The sequence below is a fragment of the Lichenostomus cassidix genome, chromosome 3 (assembly GCF_008360975.1).
Source record: "Lichenostomus cassidix isolate B80296 chromosome 3, HeHo_3.0, whole genome shotgun sequence".
In the NCBI taxonomy this organism is placed as follows: Eukaryota; Metazoa; Chordata; class Aves; order Passeriformes; family Meliphagidae; genus Lichenostomus; species Lichenostomus cassidix.
The window spans coordinates 99,652,989-99,671,188 of record NC_139483.1 but is presented as its reverse complement, the minus strand read 5'-3'; the positions used below and the strand labels follow the sequence as shown (position 1 = coordinate 99,671,188).

General features: G+C 35.5%; 1 long non-coding RNA gene across 1 annotated transcript; it reads left to right on the top strand.

Moving 5' to 3' along the window:
• Window positions 1–41: 41 nt before the first annotated feature.
• On the top strand, window positions 42–6,067 carry LOC146440298 (uncharacterized). The gene is made up of 4 exons (XR_014851395.1): window positions 42–294; window positions 1,527–1,570; window positions 3,839–3,927; window positions 5,934–6,067. It is a non-coding gene; the product is annotated as an uncharacterized LOC146440298 (long non-coding RNA).
• The last annotated feature ends 12,133 nt before the right edge of the window (window positions 6,068–18,200 follow it).

Genomic DNA, 18,200 nt, shown 5'->3' with positions numbered 1-18,200 from the left:
GTCTTCATCTCTGAGCTGCTAGCCCTATTCCCATACCTGCTTCCCCTGTAACCCTCTCTCCTTACCCCTAATAGACCTCCCTGGCAGAACACAGATGGATTCCAGTTTGTTTCTTCATCTTACTTTGTTTCCTGCTGAATCTCTGTGGCTACGAGGCTCACGCCACGCTGAGCGGACCCCGGGGGTCGCGCGCCCCGGATCCGGTGGAATTACGCTGACCAGAGACCTCGTTCCAGGGGGGAGCCGGCTCGTGCCACCCTCCTGGACCCTGCTACATCAATAGTCCTCCACACGGTAAAGAAAAGCAGGTGTATTTGTATGAAAACCTCTGTGCCATTTTCCCATAACATCTTTTTCTTGTCTCTGAGAGCATGTTCTTTCTATATGTGTTTAGAAGGTGAACTTGAGAAGAGTGGCAGATGATTGTTTTCCACAAACTTTAGAGAACTGAAATATTTTATCAGGTGACATCAGTATGTAATCTGACAGAAAAAAACCCATTTGACTCAGACTGTAGGTAAAATTTATTCAGATTTCTACCTATTCAGGTAGAATTAGATCAGCTAATAATAGTAATAATTAAAATTAACAGTTCCAGAGACATTGGTAAGGAGTTCTTATCAGCTGGCCTGTTGCTGAGGGTCCTAAAATATATTTTCACAAACCTTGACTTGTGTGTCATTTGTTTTTCTGGTATGCATTACATGGAAAACAAGCTTTGATTGTGTTCAAAAGAAAAGGAGAAATCAGATGCTGACAGAGACAAAAATAAATTTATAAAAAATAGAGGCACAGAGATGACAAAGCGCCTATCTCCAGAAACCTCTGCGAATAAAACAGGGTGATAAATGTAAAGAAATAGAAGGCAACCTCAAAAGATTACATATTGAGTGCTCACTTGTATAGTTTTATGGTAGCTAAAGTTTGAGAGTCAAGGTGTTGGTTCAAAATTTCCTTAGTCGTCACACATTTTATTTTCATTACAAATAGTTTGAACAGCAGAAATTAATGCAGGCTAAACATAAATTATTAAATGTGATGTAACCACTCTATTTAAAATGTAGATTGTAAATTGGCAATATTCTTTCCCCTCAGATAGCTGCAGTTTAAGAGATCACTGTAAAGTTTCCCCAAAATTAATAATTTGTCATGAATTTACAAATGTAATACCTGACAGCACCACATCTTATTACATTATTCATTACATCCAATCAAAATCCCCTTTTCTGAGTTTTTTACATATTTACTTTTCTTTTTCTCCACTATGTTCCTCATTTGTAACCACATAAGTTTAATTTTAAAGATCTACCCTTTATGTGTTCTGATTAATTTGTTGTATTGCTACAATAATCTAATTTGCCAACATTTGAAAACTTCTTCAGCAGAAAGGCTTTTGTACATTTAATTCAGTACTACTATGTCAACTTTAATTTTTACTCGGCTTCTCGAAGCTGATAAGAAGAAAATTCTTTAATAACCCCAGGTACCTAACTCACATGAATAAAATGTCTCCTCCTTCCCTGCAGGGACAGATTTAATATTTATTACTTCACTGACACCACCATGTGCAGTAAGTATAATGTCCACTTTTTCTGAGCCACAACAGAGTTCAACAGCAATTCAGAGAATTGCCTGTGTCACTTTGCTATTACTAGTCATCACACTTCTTTTATTTGCATTACAAATAGTTTGAACTGTAGAAATTAATGCAGGCTGAACAGAAATGATTAAACTTGATGTAGAAACTCTTTTTAAAATGTAGATTGTAAATTGACAATATTCTTTCCCCACAGACAGTTGCAGTTTAAGGGATTATGATAAAGTTTCCCCAAATTTAAGTCCTTTGTCATGAATTTACAAGTGTGTCACCTGACAGCACCACATCCTATTACATTATGGATTATTTCCAATCAAATTTGCTGAGTTTTCATTATATTTGCCAAACTAAACCACTTGTTTCAAATTTTCCATTGCTAGCATGCATCTCAGGATGAGGGTTTTCAAAGCATTTCAATGTTCTGTGTCTGTACATGCTTTTATTTTTAAAAATTCACAGCAAACAAGCATGAAAACCATAACCAGGAATCTTAAAAAGATCATGGCGAAGATTAATTTTTGAAACAGATTGCTCACTACTGAAAAGGATTTTTAATTTGGCATTGTCATGTTATCTAACAAGCTATACAACATGTTCATTCTCATGTTATAGTGTTCTTTAAAGGGGGATATGTGGATTTGATTTGTTTCACTTTTTGTTTTTTTCCCACAAAAAAATTTCAATATCTGATTCAGTTACACTATTTGAAATGCATCATTAAAATTAGAAATCCTCTATTGCAGATGTTCTGCAAACATTCATTAAATTGGATTAAGTCTCCAAATCTTTTTATTGTTTCTTCTATAAGTGTGCATCATGCCATCTCTGCGTCATGCTTGGGTTCTATGTGGGCAAAAGTTAGTCAGCACAAGTCAAGACTGTGTTAATTTAACAGCTTGGATGGATGCAGAGCAGGACTGTACCTGTGCCACAGCTCTGTGTCATCAACCACTATAGATGTCACACTGTATATGGATAGCACATCACATGCAGATGTCTTGAAACATTTTGTATGAAGACATCTGATACAAACACAGAATAATACAGAAGAGTTGGAATATCAGAGAAGAACACATGGTATGACTGGGACTGGCTAGAAGAGGGAGAATATGTTATGAAGTGTGTGAAGAAAAATGGAATAACACCAGGAACAAAACTAAAAGCTAGTAAAAAGATGGGGGACAAAACATAGCATGCATATAGAGCAAATAGAGCAAGAAAACCTAAGGCCTGCATTGTGTTTTGAATTTTTTTTAAATACGTTTCCATTTGTGTGCAAGAACAGTTTTGCAAATATTTCAGGATGCCTCTTAAATCTTAGGAAAAAAAAAGGAACAACAGATTTCAAGGTGTTACCAAAAATAGTCCTAGGTTTCTTCAACACTTGGTAGAAGGAAAAGGTTGCAGACAATTAGTATCTTCATAAGAGCGTTGTCTGGGCTGATGGAATGTGCAACACTGTCTAGAAATTCCATATCATACAGGAAGCTTGACCACTAATCTTCTAAGTGGCTAAAATTTGATAAGATAAATCATGCCTATCAGGGTATGAACACAACACAGACACACAAACAGGTATATTTTAGAATACAGTATACAGGACATTTAAAATATTTACTTTTTCCTATTTCTACAAATCTTTGTTTTATTGTATCACCTGAAAAATGTAAAGAATGAATCAGTGTCTGAGCTCATTTTCCTAAGTCTTGTCACTTCAATAGGTCTCATTTTTAGGTGTACTGTTTTTAACAAAAATTTATCTGGAGGCAGCTTGGTAAAGTGTTTTATTCCCTTTTGTGCAAAGAGTGAAGAAAGTCCTGACAGAAATTTTATTCTCAAATTGGTCATCAGCATGTGTAAAACCTCTTCTTTAAAAATATTAAATGGGAAGTTTACCTAGAGAGTGCCATTCTACAAGTTAAATTCAAGAACTTAGTTGTGCAGTTCTTCTCCGTTTTGTCTCTAGCTCACTTCAGATGTCATGTCTGTTTTAGCCATGCTGGGAGAACACCTTTAAAATCTGTTTACAAAGTTTAAACCCAAAGCTGCTGTCTGTAGTAAAACATACAGAAACTGTAGTGTCCCACAGTGCTGTTCCTTGCTGTACATGCAGATGATGGTCACAAATTGGCAGTTTGAAGCCTGAGGAGATTATTTGTAATTCCTGTAGTATTTATCCCACTATGGAGTGCTTGTCAGTTATAACAACCATAGTCCTGACCTTGCTCCCTTGCTTGTCAGTATTTTTTCAGTTTTTTTGCTTTCCAAAATGCATGAAGAACCCTATGCAGCATGATGGAACGTAGTCTTCAAGCACAGATCTTCAAGAGGTATTTTATTATTTTTCTTTTAAAAGACAGTAATAGAGGATCAAAAAGAACCCTTGAGAAGTTTAGCCAGAGACTGAGTAACAAGGGTGCTACATAAAGAATTAGTGAAGGGCATTTTTAAATTGTATTAAAGTTTTGTCTAGAAGTTGGTAAAAACGATGGATTAGAATGTTTTACTTCTCTGCTGCTCAGGAAGTAAGGCTTCACATGCATGATTTGCAAGTAAATACAAATCGCCTTTATTTTTAAACAAAACATTATTCATGTTTTGTTGGGCCATTTTGGAGAGGTGTGAGGAATGCAGCTCTTGCAGTACTTTTCTCTCATTTTTGAATACAGAGAGCAGCCAGACTATTGGTTACCAGTTGACGTTTTCATAGTCAGTGAAACTAATTCATGTGTTATTGTCCTGACTGTCATGTATTCTCTTAAACCCACAGAAATCAATACTTCTGCATTTCATTAATACTTCTGCTTTGTACCATAGCAGCAGCTGTGAAACTATACAGCCTTAGTCTCTGATAATCTAGTTTTGCATTAATCCTCTGGAAAAGACTATGCTCTGAATCTCTGTAGACCAACAGATTAAATAACCTGGTAACTTGAAGGTAGAAAAACACAAGCAAAACCTTGGAATGTATCGTGGCAAACAACCAAACACATTTGTAGTTTTTATTCTGCAGTCCTGCTTAAGAATAGCATCATATTTTATTTTTTGTTATTAAAAATGCTGAGATATGAATCACACACAACTGTTATTTTATCCTCTTGATTTATTTTCTATTTTCTTCATCTCATTAAAAATGCTAAGCAGATCACGATTTTGTATGTTTTCTTATGTTCATTATAACAGTTTTGTTACCCAATTCCTTTACACCAAAACCTGTTCAGAATACATATGAATTTGTGAACAGGAAAAAATGTTAGATTCCTCTTGATCAATGCTTGGAGCTTTTCATAAAAAGCTAAACCAGCATGCACAACAAAAGCAATTTCTGCAGCCATGAAGCTTTCTATGCAAGACCTCAGAACTTCAGTTTCATTAGTAGTAAATGGCAATGCTGCAACAGCCAGAGGCCCATCCGTCACACAGGGAACTTATTCAAACCATATTGCTCCTGTAAGACAATTTTAACAGCATCTTCTGTTTTCTCCACATTCAGAAAGCAAATCATTTGTCTTGTAGTTTTGTCAGACATGGCTTGCCTACAATAAACCCATGTGAGATATTCCCAGCCACCTTCTTGTGCTTCAGTGTTTTTCTCTTCCTCATTATTTAGACTGTCATGTGTGTGTTCAGCCAATAAACAGATATTTCTAAACTGTTCCCCAAAATGTCACTATTTTATTTTTTTTATAGCCTTATGGGATAAAGTCAATTCAACAGTTTATGTTAAATCCCTTGTACTTGTTTTCAAAATCTCTTTATGCATATGATGACCCCCTCTGCCAATAAAACCTCATGACCCAGCTTAATTGAGTGAATAATTTGAATAACAAGCAAAATATGTGAGAAAGGTACTCACTTTCTATAAGACCAAAATAATCCTTTGGATCTGTAATTATTTTTTGTTGAAATTATATTGGCATTTCTTATAAGGAAAATATGATGCAGATCTGGAAAACACCTTAGAAACCCAAAGATATTACTGAGAACAGCTCTAAGTGTTATGCATATACATTTGCTGATAAACTAGGCACAAAACAGAGATAAACCTATTAAATAGTTAGAATTAAATTAAGTTTTACTCAGCCTCTTGATTCACAATTCTCTGTGCAGAGTGAATGAGTCTTGTGAAAAAAAAAGTATGATAATGCTATTAAATGCATCATAGCAAATATACATTAGGGACAAAAATATGCTCAGGCATGTATAACTGATGTTCCTTGATATTCGCCCCTTCTTTACTTAGGCAAGGTACCTTGCAGCAAAACCTAAGTAAAAGTAGCATTGCTATCTTTCTACTCACTATGATTTCTCCCTCTCATTTCTACATTTTCTACAGGTCCTGTTCCTACAACTGAATTCATAAATAGATTTCTGCAAGGGCCCTAATCACCAAGATTCATAAAGGCAAAGAACAATAGGGAACATGAGGAATTCTGTCTGTCCTCCTCTGTATATTACATGCCGTGGATTTTGCCCTTTTAGTTGTCTAAAGCACATCTATTGGAAATAAATCCAATATTGATGGATTTTTCCATCCATAAATCCAATATCTAAGATTTTTCTTAGATACTCACTATACTTTGATGCCTCAAAATTATTATTTTAATAAAATAATTTTAATAAAATAATAATTTTATTGTAATTATTTTTCTCATTTTTTAAAAAAAATCATCATTTACCTCTCTATTTTAGAATAGTTATTATAAGTTTCTGGTGCTTATTTTCACTTTCTTCATAGATGTTACCCTTCGTATATAGTGCTCTCTTATGAGTGAGGATATTTACATTCAGTCATTATGTTTTTTCTCAGACTTTTGATAAAAGGTAGGTAGAGGTTACCATGATGTCCACTTTGGTAGATTTATCCCTCAGATATCTTTTTGCCACCTTTACAGTTTTTCGCATCCTGAAGTTTCTTTTAGAAAGTCAAATGCAGAACGACAAAATCTCCATATCAAGTTACAGAATGAATTTCAGAATTTTTGATGTACAGCATCATTCAATACATGCTTTCTGTGTTTATTTTCATATTATTTAATTTCTCTTTTAAAATTAATTTTTTTCTGAAGATGATTTGGTTTATAAACTAATTATCAAACAGCAAAGTGTATTATTTCCATATCTGCTCTTGTTACTCAATATGAGTTTGCTAGTTGAGTCACTCTGCATATCGCTAATTATTACTAGAACTGTTCTAATTTAAAACTAAGATGTAAAATGAGACTATATTGTTAGTGATGCTAATTTTATATCTGAAGGAGGTTTTAATATAATTTACTACTAATGTGGTAATAAATATACCTTGGACACTTCTCAGAATTCTTCTTTAATTTCTAATAAAGCAAACAGAGTAGTAATATTTGCTGATGCATATTGCATCAGATGCAATGGGAATAGTTGTTTCAAAGCTAATGAAGAGTCATTACAAGCAGGAGAAGTCCAACAGATGGAGAAAATTGATTTTTATTTCTCTGTTTTAGGGTCTGAGGGATAGAATTTGTTAATGCACTGGAGTATAGAATACATCTCTCTAGATAACTATTATTAGAGTGCTTTGCCAGGAGTATAGAATACATCTCTCTAGATAACTATTATTAGAGTGCTTTGCCACTGAGTCATATGAGCCAACATTGCACAGTATTATTCTTGTGATGTTTTTGTATATATAGTCCATTGTTAACATTTGCATTTGTACTGCTGAGAGGCCTTTTAATTGCAATTCTATGAGGACAGCATCATGCAATATGGGATTTGTGTTTCTCCAAAATAGTAGTAATAATGAAGGAGTGAAATCCTTCAAGGAACATATATATGCAAGTTAAAAGTGGCAAGACAAAAATAGAAACTTTGAAAATGACAAATAAAATGGTGACTTTACATTCAGGGAATATTGGTGGGTGTTTTATGCCCCACCTTTTAGGCAGACATAGAGTGTACATAGCTAGCTGATGTTAACACTGGAAAATACAAGAAAAAGTCTGTGAAAAAGGTGATAACAACAGTGGTGAGAGGTCATCAGATCCCTAAGAGAAATGGGTCTGGAAGGATCAAAATCACCAAACACAATCCACAGTCCTGAGTGTTTCCCAGTGAGAGACAGGGGGCCCTGAATTAGAACCCAGCTCCATGAGGATTTGTTTGCCTGTGCCCCAGGATGGAGCTGCAGGGTGATGCTACACAGCTGGGATCAGGATGAAATGGGATGATCTGTGTGAGCTAGGGGGGTGAGGTGTCTGCAGGACCATTCTCCATGTGGGGACTGTGTTTCAGCAGTGGCCCTTGCCCCTGCATCTGTTCATGCCCTTCATTCCACTGTGGCCATGACCTTCCAGATGGACCTGATTATAACTGCAGTTCTGAGCTGAGCTTCAGTTCTGGGTTTAGAAACAGTCACTGGGTGTCTGCAGATTGGCAGTGAAATGCCAGGGCAGACAGCTCATCAGAGGAAACAAGAAGACAAGGAGTGGGTTTCGTCTGGCAGTGTCAGTCTCTAGTGTTAAGTTGGTATTTGAATTACTCACCCAAGAATTCTTTAAGAAGCAGTGGGGAATAAAATAGGCACACTAGGGAGATTCATCCTATCCCAAAAGAGACTCTGAAATACAATTCAGATTAATGGCTTATTTGTCTCTGAAGACAACTAGAATATGGAAAGATGAGCAGAAAGCTGAGTAAAATGAAAACAGTGCAGATTGTCCCAGTGTGAGTGAGCACTGGCACAGGACCATATAAGAAGCCCAGAATAGAAAACTAAACTCTTAGACTGAAGTATTGACAGACTAAGAGATGAAGCAGAACATCAAAAATTAATTTTCACTTTATTTAGACTATGATCAGGAAAAATAATTTCACTTCTTCTAAGCAGTGGTGTTACATAAGACTGTGTCTTCATTGTACTACCTTATCAGTAATTAGCATGACATAATGGACAAAGAATTTTTGGGCAAATGAGTCAAAATGGAAGATAAAATATACTCAAGCCAGTAAAAAGAAATATTTTCTAGAATTCAGGTAATACAGGATAAAAATATTTTCTTTTAAAAAATAACTAACAAATATTTCACAGGAAGCTTTATTTAGTATGGGATACTGCAGAAATGTTAACTGCTCTTTGAATGCAGTGCTATATGTTAGCAGCAAAATAAGAATGCTGTAAGCAGATCTTAAATGAGTATATATCTGAACCCCAGAGAAGAAATTAAAAAAAAAACACCTCAAAAAACCCAGCCAAGCCCATGGTTTCGGACTGCCTAAAAATAAATCAAATTGATTTAACTGTGATACTTTTGCCTTCAGATCCCTAAAGAGAAGGAAAAAGGGAAGTCATTACCTTGCTTTTATTCATGTCTTAAACAAAAATTACATTGGGGTCAGTAAAGGAATTTTATAAAAGACATAAAAATTAGATGAAAAGTTATTTTGTTGCTTGGCAGCTTGTGTTATAAAAAGGAAGCAATAAGAGGGAAAAAAGAGGATTAAATTAAAATGTCTGTAAAGTAGCTTTTGGCATAAGTAGCATGTATGGTTGCCTGTAACTCAAACGATGAAAAAAACCTCATCTGTAAAGTGCAGTGATCAAGTATTGTTTAGTAGGTGAGACAATAATTTTATTGAACATGAGAGCTCCTCTGCTTTTCATTTGCTTAGTGTTGATTTCATTCATAAAGTAATTTAGAGTATTACAAATTCAGTCATTATTCTGGAGCTAAACTTGAAGAGTTCAGGGTGGGTTTTCCTATATTTCAATGTGGTTCTTTACATAGTTAAAAGTGTCTGAGGTAATCTATGTAGCTTGAAGTTCTAGTTCTTTCTGGTGAGAATAATTATAGAAATGCTACATAATAGAAAATATTGATGAGGTTCTATAGCATGGAAATTCATACTGCACTTTCCATGATAAACTGGTCTATATTATAAGGTTGAACATTAGCAGACCCTTGTTGCATCACAGGAACTTTGTAAAAGTGTCCTTCTGTACTGTGATTATAAGTATTAAAAGAGAGGGGCTGCACAGTGGTTTGAAAAAAAGAGTTTTAAAACCTCATCTCCACTCAATTCAATCTTGCAACTTTGAATTCATTAGAAAGATTTCAGGAATAAAAACAATATTTGTTCTCCTTCTAGATAGAGACACCTTTTGTACTCAATACAAATTCCTAAGGAATTAAGGATTTTAGAATTTCTAGAATCATAGGATAACTCACAGTGGAAAAGAACAAAAGACCTGTAAGATTATCAGGTCAAATCATAAGACTGCTAAGCCCAGCACTAAACCATATCCCTAAGTGCCACATCTACACATCTTTAAAATACCTCCAGGGACCACGACTTAACCACTTCCCTGGGCAGCTTTTCCAAAGCCTGACAAACCATTCTGTGTAGAAATGTTTCCTAATATCCAATTTAAACCTCCCCTGGCACAACTTGAGTCTGTTTCCTCTCTTCCTGTTGCTTAGTACTTTGGAAAAGAGACCTCCTGTCCTCCCACCTCCCTCAGCTGCTCCACATAAGACTTGTGCTCCAGACCCCTCACCACCTCGTTAGCAATTCTCTGGACTTGCCCCAAAACCTCAGTGTAGTCACAGCCCCAAAACTGAACACAGGGCTCGAGGTGCAGCCTCACAAATGCTAAGTACAGAGGGACATTTTTTTCTCTAGTCCTGCTGTCCACACTCTTGCTGATACAGGCCAGGATGCCTCTGTCCTTCTTGGCCACCTGGGCACAGTCTGGCTCATGCTCAGCTGCTGTTGATCAGCTCTTCCAGGTCCTTTTCAGCTGGGACACTTTCCAGCCACTCTGCCCCAGCCTGTGTCACTTCAGGGGTTGTTGTGATCCAAGGGCGGGACCTGGCACTGGGCCTTGTTGAACCTCATAGCAGTGGCCTCAGCCCATTGATCCCCCTGTCCAGATCCCTCTGCAGAGCCTTCCTGCCCTATAGCAGAACAGCAGTTCTTCCAAACCTGGTGTCATCTGCAAACTGACTGAGGGTGCCCTCAATCCCCACACAGTGTTTTCCAACTCCTCTTTATTCCCCATACTGCATGTATTGTTGTTAGATGCACTTCAGTTGACTTATTGATCCCGCCACCTTTCCAGGGCAGAAGCCTTAAATCCAACCCGAATGTTCTCAGCCATTTTCCATGGTTTCTAACACATCAATATCTCTTTCATTTTTTCCTCCTTCTGATACTCCCTCCTTCTGAAATTTCTGTTATTTTGAAATTCTATAATTACACCTCACCAACATCTTTTTGTTGAAAGGTATAATGAGGTCTTTGGTTGCTGCATCAAGGGTGGCCATGGAACCTTACTTCACCAAAGGTCAATCAAAACGTGTGAGAAGAATTTATTAGAAACCTGAAGGCTGTTACCATATCTAGAGCAGCAATAATGTCTGAGAAAAAATTACAGAAGTTAAAATCAAATCATATCCATAGTAACACTTCATTAGAAGATCAGAGAGAACTACCAAGAGATTATTTGTATTAAAAAGTTAAATTACATGCACTACTGGATAAAAAACAATGTATCTCTCAAAAACAATTGTTGGCATTTTCCATTCTAAAATTTAAAAATGTTATAGATAATAAAAGAAATGAGAAGTAGAACTTCTCTATAAAGAAGCACTAGGTTAAAAAACTAACAAAAAACTTCAGCTCATTTTCATTAAGCTCTAGTAAGTTCACAAGTCTAACTTTTGACAAATACCCTCCATTGCACTAATGTTTTATCAATTAAACTCTGTCTTCTGGGAGACTGGAAATTGTTTCTAATGATGTGAGGCAACAGTGTCTCTTCACTCACAATAAAAGTAGCTTTTATTAGCCTTTGCTAATACCAGTGAGATTTCTTTTAGTTAGAGAAGGGAAAAACAGTCCATGAACATTATTGTGGTAAATGTCTGAAAAACAGACTTTGATGGTTCCTAAATTTTTTAATTTCACTTATACAATCTGTTATAATTTTTCTGAGTCTTCTTTCATATACTCTGTTTTTAAAACAAATTAGGTTTATACATCTTCCTTATTTATGTAATTTTATTCACTTTTATTTCATGTAAATATATATAAGCAGCAATACCAGTTGGATTTACAAAATAATAGTCTTGTTTTTCTTTCCTCAACAAGGTAGACATGCAAAATCTTAAAATCCTTTACCTTAACACATCATGGATTACCAACAGTAATGTTTTTTGTAAAATCCGTAGTGGCAAAGTAAAGAAATTGGTAGAAACCTCCCATTCTATCCAATCCAATTGCTTAGAGCCCAGGTAAAGTCAATAGCCTTTTTACATGTCATAAAGGCAAAAATGAGAGTCAGTTGTTTAAATGTGACCAAGATTTCTTTTCCAATAATTATTTGACATATAGTAATACATTTAAGATGGTGTTTCCACTTAGTGTTCTGGTTTGCAATCTCATTATATACTCCTTCAATACAGGTGACTGCAAAGCAGCTGAGGTTTAGTTGAAATAAGTAATTCTGGGTGAGGGAGTGATAAAGCAATTGGGAATAATTGCAAGATCAGGGTTGCTTAAACTTGCACAACAGGGAAAGTTAAGCAAAATCAAGATGAATTTTCCTAAAATAAATTTCCAAAGGAGTTATTGGGAGAATTTAGGTCTCTTTTACGTTTTATTTATAGTTTCTACTATTGAACACATATAACACAACACAAAAATCTTAAAACATAGGCAAATATTGGCTTCAGAAAAACAAACTGATTCCTTCTCACTCCCTCCCAAAATCATTAGTCCACGATTTTGACAGTGTACACAGTTCCTACTGCTTTTTTTTATTAATAGATTATTTTATGCTTTGAAGAGATGGAGAAAATAGTGAAGTCTGTCCCTGAAAGCTGAAGTCAGTAAGAAACAAAAACACCCTTAAGATTTATTCTTTTTTGTACATATATTTGTATTAGCCATCTTTGGCTAATACATTTGTATCTCCCCTTAATATGTTACAGTTGGTAGTGCATTTACTGTAATTGCAGTGCCCAATTTGGGTGTCACTGAGAGATTTAGTTCACTTTCCCTAAATATAAGACATGAAATCCAGTCAAGTAATTTTGTTTCAGGTAGATAAGCTGAGACAACTAAGTTGAATCTCCTAATTTGAATCTCCTAATTCCTCCTTGAGGAATGTGCATTGCCCAGTTTTAATTGTGCATAAGCACTTTTTTCTCTTTTTAAATGGAAGATAGCCCTCCTAAAGTATAGGCAGTAGAGAACAAAAATAAGATCTTAACAAGCCTCTCATATTTTTTGAGTATATCAGTGCACAAAATTATAAATATTGTTGTGGAGAGAGAATAGATAAAATGCATTAGTAGATTATTTCAATACTTTTTTGGTATAATTTTTACTTCAAATAATCATAATATAGTTGTGGTACTTTATGCTCTTTGAAAATGTAGCACTTATTCAGAATTATATACTTGTTTATTATGATGTATCACCATTATTACAATACAAGACTATTTCCACAATATATATAGATCATTCCACTTAAACATTTGAAAACTCATAACTTTTTAGATAATTTAATTATATACAGAATGAGCACCACTTCCTTCAGTAACCACTTCAGACTGGGCTCAACACTGCTCAGTTCTCTGATCTCTGGACATCAAAACCTGAGCAAGTGTGATGGTGCTTCTTGAACCTGACAGGAATCCTCGGACATTTAATAGCAATTCTACCTAAATACACCACTAAGCAAGAGAATTACACATATTACAGAATATTGGTTTGGGTGGTTTTCAATTCTAGGGAAGTGCTGCTTGACTCTGGCACATGTATTTGAAGATGATGCACACAGAACAGGATTCACTTCAGTGCCAGAGGTTTTCAGATTTATACTCCTCATTAACCTTTTAGTATTTTGTCTTTCCATCTGTCTTTATGGTTGTCCTAGTTTCATCTGTGAGGGGATGGAGCTTGGAGCCATGTGGTCTCACCTGGGTTGTTATTCTATTCCACTCATAGCACTGCTGGGAGGGTAGAAGTAAGGGAGTCTCACTTCCATGAAGGAGTGTGGCTTTTGTTAGAGGAAAAATCCATACATGGAAGATCCCCTGGCTGCTTTTTCTTGGATTTTTGTATGTATTTTTGTTATTAATATTGTTTTTACTCTTAATTTTCTGCAGTCAAGATTTTTTTTAAATTGTTGTTATTATTATGCAGATGTTTTCCTTGGTACACTCTGATCCTAACATAGTTATTGCTGGACAAGTCACATACTTTGCAAGTGTAGCAAAACCTCTAAACCGAAAGAGATTTTGAGTCAGACCCTTAAACTTGCTCTAATATCTTAGAGATGTTTAAAATGTTCATGTCAGTTTGAATAGATTAATTAGAAGTTATTGTTTAGCAAGGGTAATTACTATGTCAGATGTATCTAATTTACTGATATCTACATTACAATGCCTAAAAAGTATATTTCATAGAGTTTAAAAATCATTTGATGTAATTATATTCAAATATGGGTTTAATTTTCTGGTTATCTTCAAACACAACAAATTTTCTCTACAAGTTGAAGACAGGAAAACATGATCAAACTGACCAGCCATTTAATTTACATATATATGTAAATGACATATGACTTTGCACCATAAGGCCAAGAAACTATTTTTTATCATATCCAGTCATTTTACTGTTAGTACTATAATGATTTCTGCTAAAGAAAATGCTGCAGTAGTCAGAGACTGATCTGGTTTCTCCTACCTGTAGTAGTTTACTTCTGTTTTCTTTCACCACAGGTGTAACAGCTTTTAAGATAAATTCTAGTCAGTTATACAGACACTTTATGGAAATCCCCAAATATTTTTAATGCCATTTCTGATAGAGCTAATTTAAAAATTAATTATAAAATTCATGTTTATGGCTGTAGGCATGATCCATACAAACAGTATTGCAATGAGGAGACAAACAGCATTGCAATCTTGCAGTGGTATTTCTTTATTATATGAAGGCAGTGAAAACCAGTACTATCAATAAACATTATTGTCTGTGGACTTAGAATTAAATATTATTTATGATCTGTCAAAAATTGTCCTCCTATTAGTTTCCCTTTATTCAATTTATACTTAAAACTGCGCTTTTGAAGATGCAAATGGCACTCAAGAGTGGACCAAAATCTGATTTTGAAGTCTGAACCAGATTTCAGCTAACTATTGAAGACAGTGTAGAGCTAAGGAGTGTTCAGGGCTTTTTCTTTAATTTCTCTCCATCATGGACATTCCTAGAAGAAAAAAGCCAACAGACACCACACATTACCTTTGCCAAGCTCTCCTAAATTTTAGTAGGTAGAATGACTATTGATAGAAAAGACAATCACCATTTTAAAACAAAGCTATAAAAGACAGAAAAGTGAAAGAACTTCTATATTTATAAAATATAATTATAATACAGCTTAGAGTCAGGTCAAATGTACAGGCATATGAACTTGGGCTGTCTGGTTTGAAGGGTGCTTGCCTTTAGCATTATCATTCTGCATCACTTGAGCAGTTACCCTTAATGGTACAATACAGATGGCAATTGTATTTTTTTCCCAATATTTTTCCATGTTTCTATATGTAATGCATGACAGTCTTAAGACAAAAAGAAATAATGACTGGGTTTTCTAGGATTTTTCAGGGCCAAGGCTTGAAATCATGTATGAACTTTCAATCTAGCAGAATGACATTTTTATACTGCAGTAAAAGTGATACAAGTCAGATGTGTTAGGAAATATCATGAGGGTATGTGAGTGGGAGCACTGCAAAAGACCTGCTGGAATTGTGTGATAAAATATATGGATGAATGGCATCACTCTGGGTGTGAGAACTTCCATATTACCCTTGGAAGCAGTGTCAGGAGTGAACTATTGCCAAAATAGCACATGTTCCATGGAAAATTGATAGTTCACTTAAAAATAATGCCTGGGTGTAAATATGCTGCAACCAGGAAGATCAAGAAAGCAAGACCCTGGAGGAAATGAAGGAGACAAGATATTTGACACTGCAGTTTATATATTGACACTTCATGATAACAAACTGTGGAACACAAGGAAAAAAATCCCAACACTATGTATGGAAGAGCCAATCCAATAAATGTGTTGTTTTTTCTCGTTTAATTTTAAGAGTAGACATAATGTTCTAATTGAAGTGCATTTGAAACCGGTTTGCTCCAAAAACATCAGGTACCACATCAAAAATTCTGAAGCTAGCTCATATTTGAACATAGACTCATAGAATGGTTTGGGTTGAAAGGTACATTAAAGGTCATCTAGTCCAACCACTCTGCCGTGGGCAGGGACACCTCCCACTAGACCAGGCTGCTCAGAGCCTCATCCACACTTGAACACTGCCATGGGTGAGACATCCACAGCTTCTCTGGGCAACCTGTGCCAGTGCCTCACAATCCCTACAGTAAAGAATGTCTTCCCAATATCTGATCTAACCCTACTCTCTCTTAGTTTGAAGCCATTCCCCCTTGTCCTATCACTACAGTTCCTGACGAAGAGTCCCTCACCAGCTCCCCCATGGGCCCCTTTCAGGTATTCTGCTGTAGTAATGCTGCTCTGAGGTCTCCACACATCCTTCTCTTCTCTGGGCTGAACAAGTCCCAACTCTCTCAGCCTATCTGTGCAGGGGAGGTGCTCTGCTCCCCTTATCAATTTTGTGGCCCATCTCTGTACTTGCTCCAACAGTTCCATGTCCTTCAACCTGAAAATGAAGAACACAACAGTCCATGGTGCTGAAAAACCTCCCTTGGAAGGAAGGGGAAATTTGAAGAAAATCAGATAGGGAAACAGTCAGGCTTGTAATCCCTTAGCAGCAGAGAGAAAATTTTTACAGGACAGAAAAGTCATTAGTCAACGCTTTTTAAAGGATTGAGAAAGGAAGAGATGGATAAAGCAAATTGAACTATTAAAGTTCTTTAATTATATCATTTGGTTATTAATTGTAAATTATACATTTGTATGATAGTGTTTAATAACATATCTGATAGTTTTGAGTGGTTGCATTTTTAAACACATTTTTAAATGAGGCAAATTTAATGAAGCTCTTCTGGGCATCTGTTCCACTGAGACAATTAAGGCTGTTTCTAATTTACTTATTTTTCCTTTTGAAACACTTGTACTATGCTTTAAACATGTCCATGGTCCATGCTGAAGATACAGATTTTGCCAGACTATCTAATGAAAGATTACTGCACTGTTACAGAGGCAAAAATCCCAGCAGGAAAACTAATGTTGCTTCTACTGTCTGAGCCAAATTCAGATTAGCATAACTGAATTCCACGTCTCTAAATTTGTCCTGCAGGACACAAAGCAGGCAGTTCAATCTTCAGAGTCGTGTAGGCTACAACCTCTGAGAAAAGCAGCAAAGGTGCAAACAAAACTAGTTAGGAGGGAATTTGAAACAACCATATATAACTGTTTCGATAAGAGTGGCTTTACATGTTTTATCAAATTTATCAAAATAATGAGTATGATGCTATTAAAAATTAATTGTCTTTGAAAGCTGGACAGAAGGATGTCTGGAAATTGATAATGGGCATACAGTAATTGTATAGACCTTGAATTGTGTCTTTGTGCTTCTGCAATTTTGCTGTTATTTACATAACTTTTCCATTTCATTCCTAAAACACAGGAATTTTAATCGGCTTTCGCGGCAGGAAGAATCAAAATAGTGTGCAGGAGAGCACATTTCCTCAGGGAAGCCTGATGCTCTACTGAAGTGGGAATCTGGGTTATGATCCCCTCCAGAAGGATGTGAGCCTTGAAGCTAAGTATCTGCTTGTAAAGTAGCAAAAGGTTTTGTTCTCTTCTCTTGAGATCAACTACATGGTCTGTTCAAATCTATGGCAGAGAACATCACCTAATAGTCCAGTGCAGGGAAACTGTATCCACACTGCTTTTGGGGCATGCTGCCTTGTCAGTGCTGTGTGTGGGAATTTTGCAAATGAATTTTGTATGTTTCAAGCCAAAACTGAACCAGGCACCATTTTAACAATGTCACTGGAAAAGAAACATAATTCATAGCCTCAGTCATTGACTTGGTGTAATTTATTACAGTTTGCATAGCCTAAGAGATTAGAGCAAGAAAGCTCTAGTCTACAAAAAGAACTACTCAAGCATTCATCTCTCCCTTTCAAGAGAAGTGAGAGAACTCTGGAATTGGAATATTCTTATTCAGATATTAGTTATTACTCTGATATTAGATATTACATTAAGTTAGATATGTTAAGTTACTAATATTAATTAAATTTATTTAAAATTAATTAAATTTATTAATTTATTAATTAAATTAATTAAAGTTTTGTCCTAGATACTTATAAATGTAATAGTCATGAAAAAGAGATCACTCTTACTCATGTGTATGTCTAAACATTGCAAAAAGAATAGCCAGTACATATAAATTCCAGCTGTTAGGACTGCTTATTTGAAGTTCTCCACCTCCTTTTTCTCTCTCTTATGTACAATCAGATAGGAATAACTTCAAAAGATTACACAGAGATACAGTGTAAAAAACCTTGGATGGAAATGTCTTGAATTTTAGTTATTTCTAAATTATATTTTTTAGACTAGGAAAAAACCCTAGAATTAGATTTT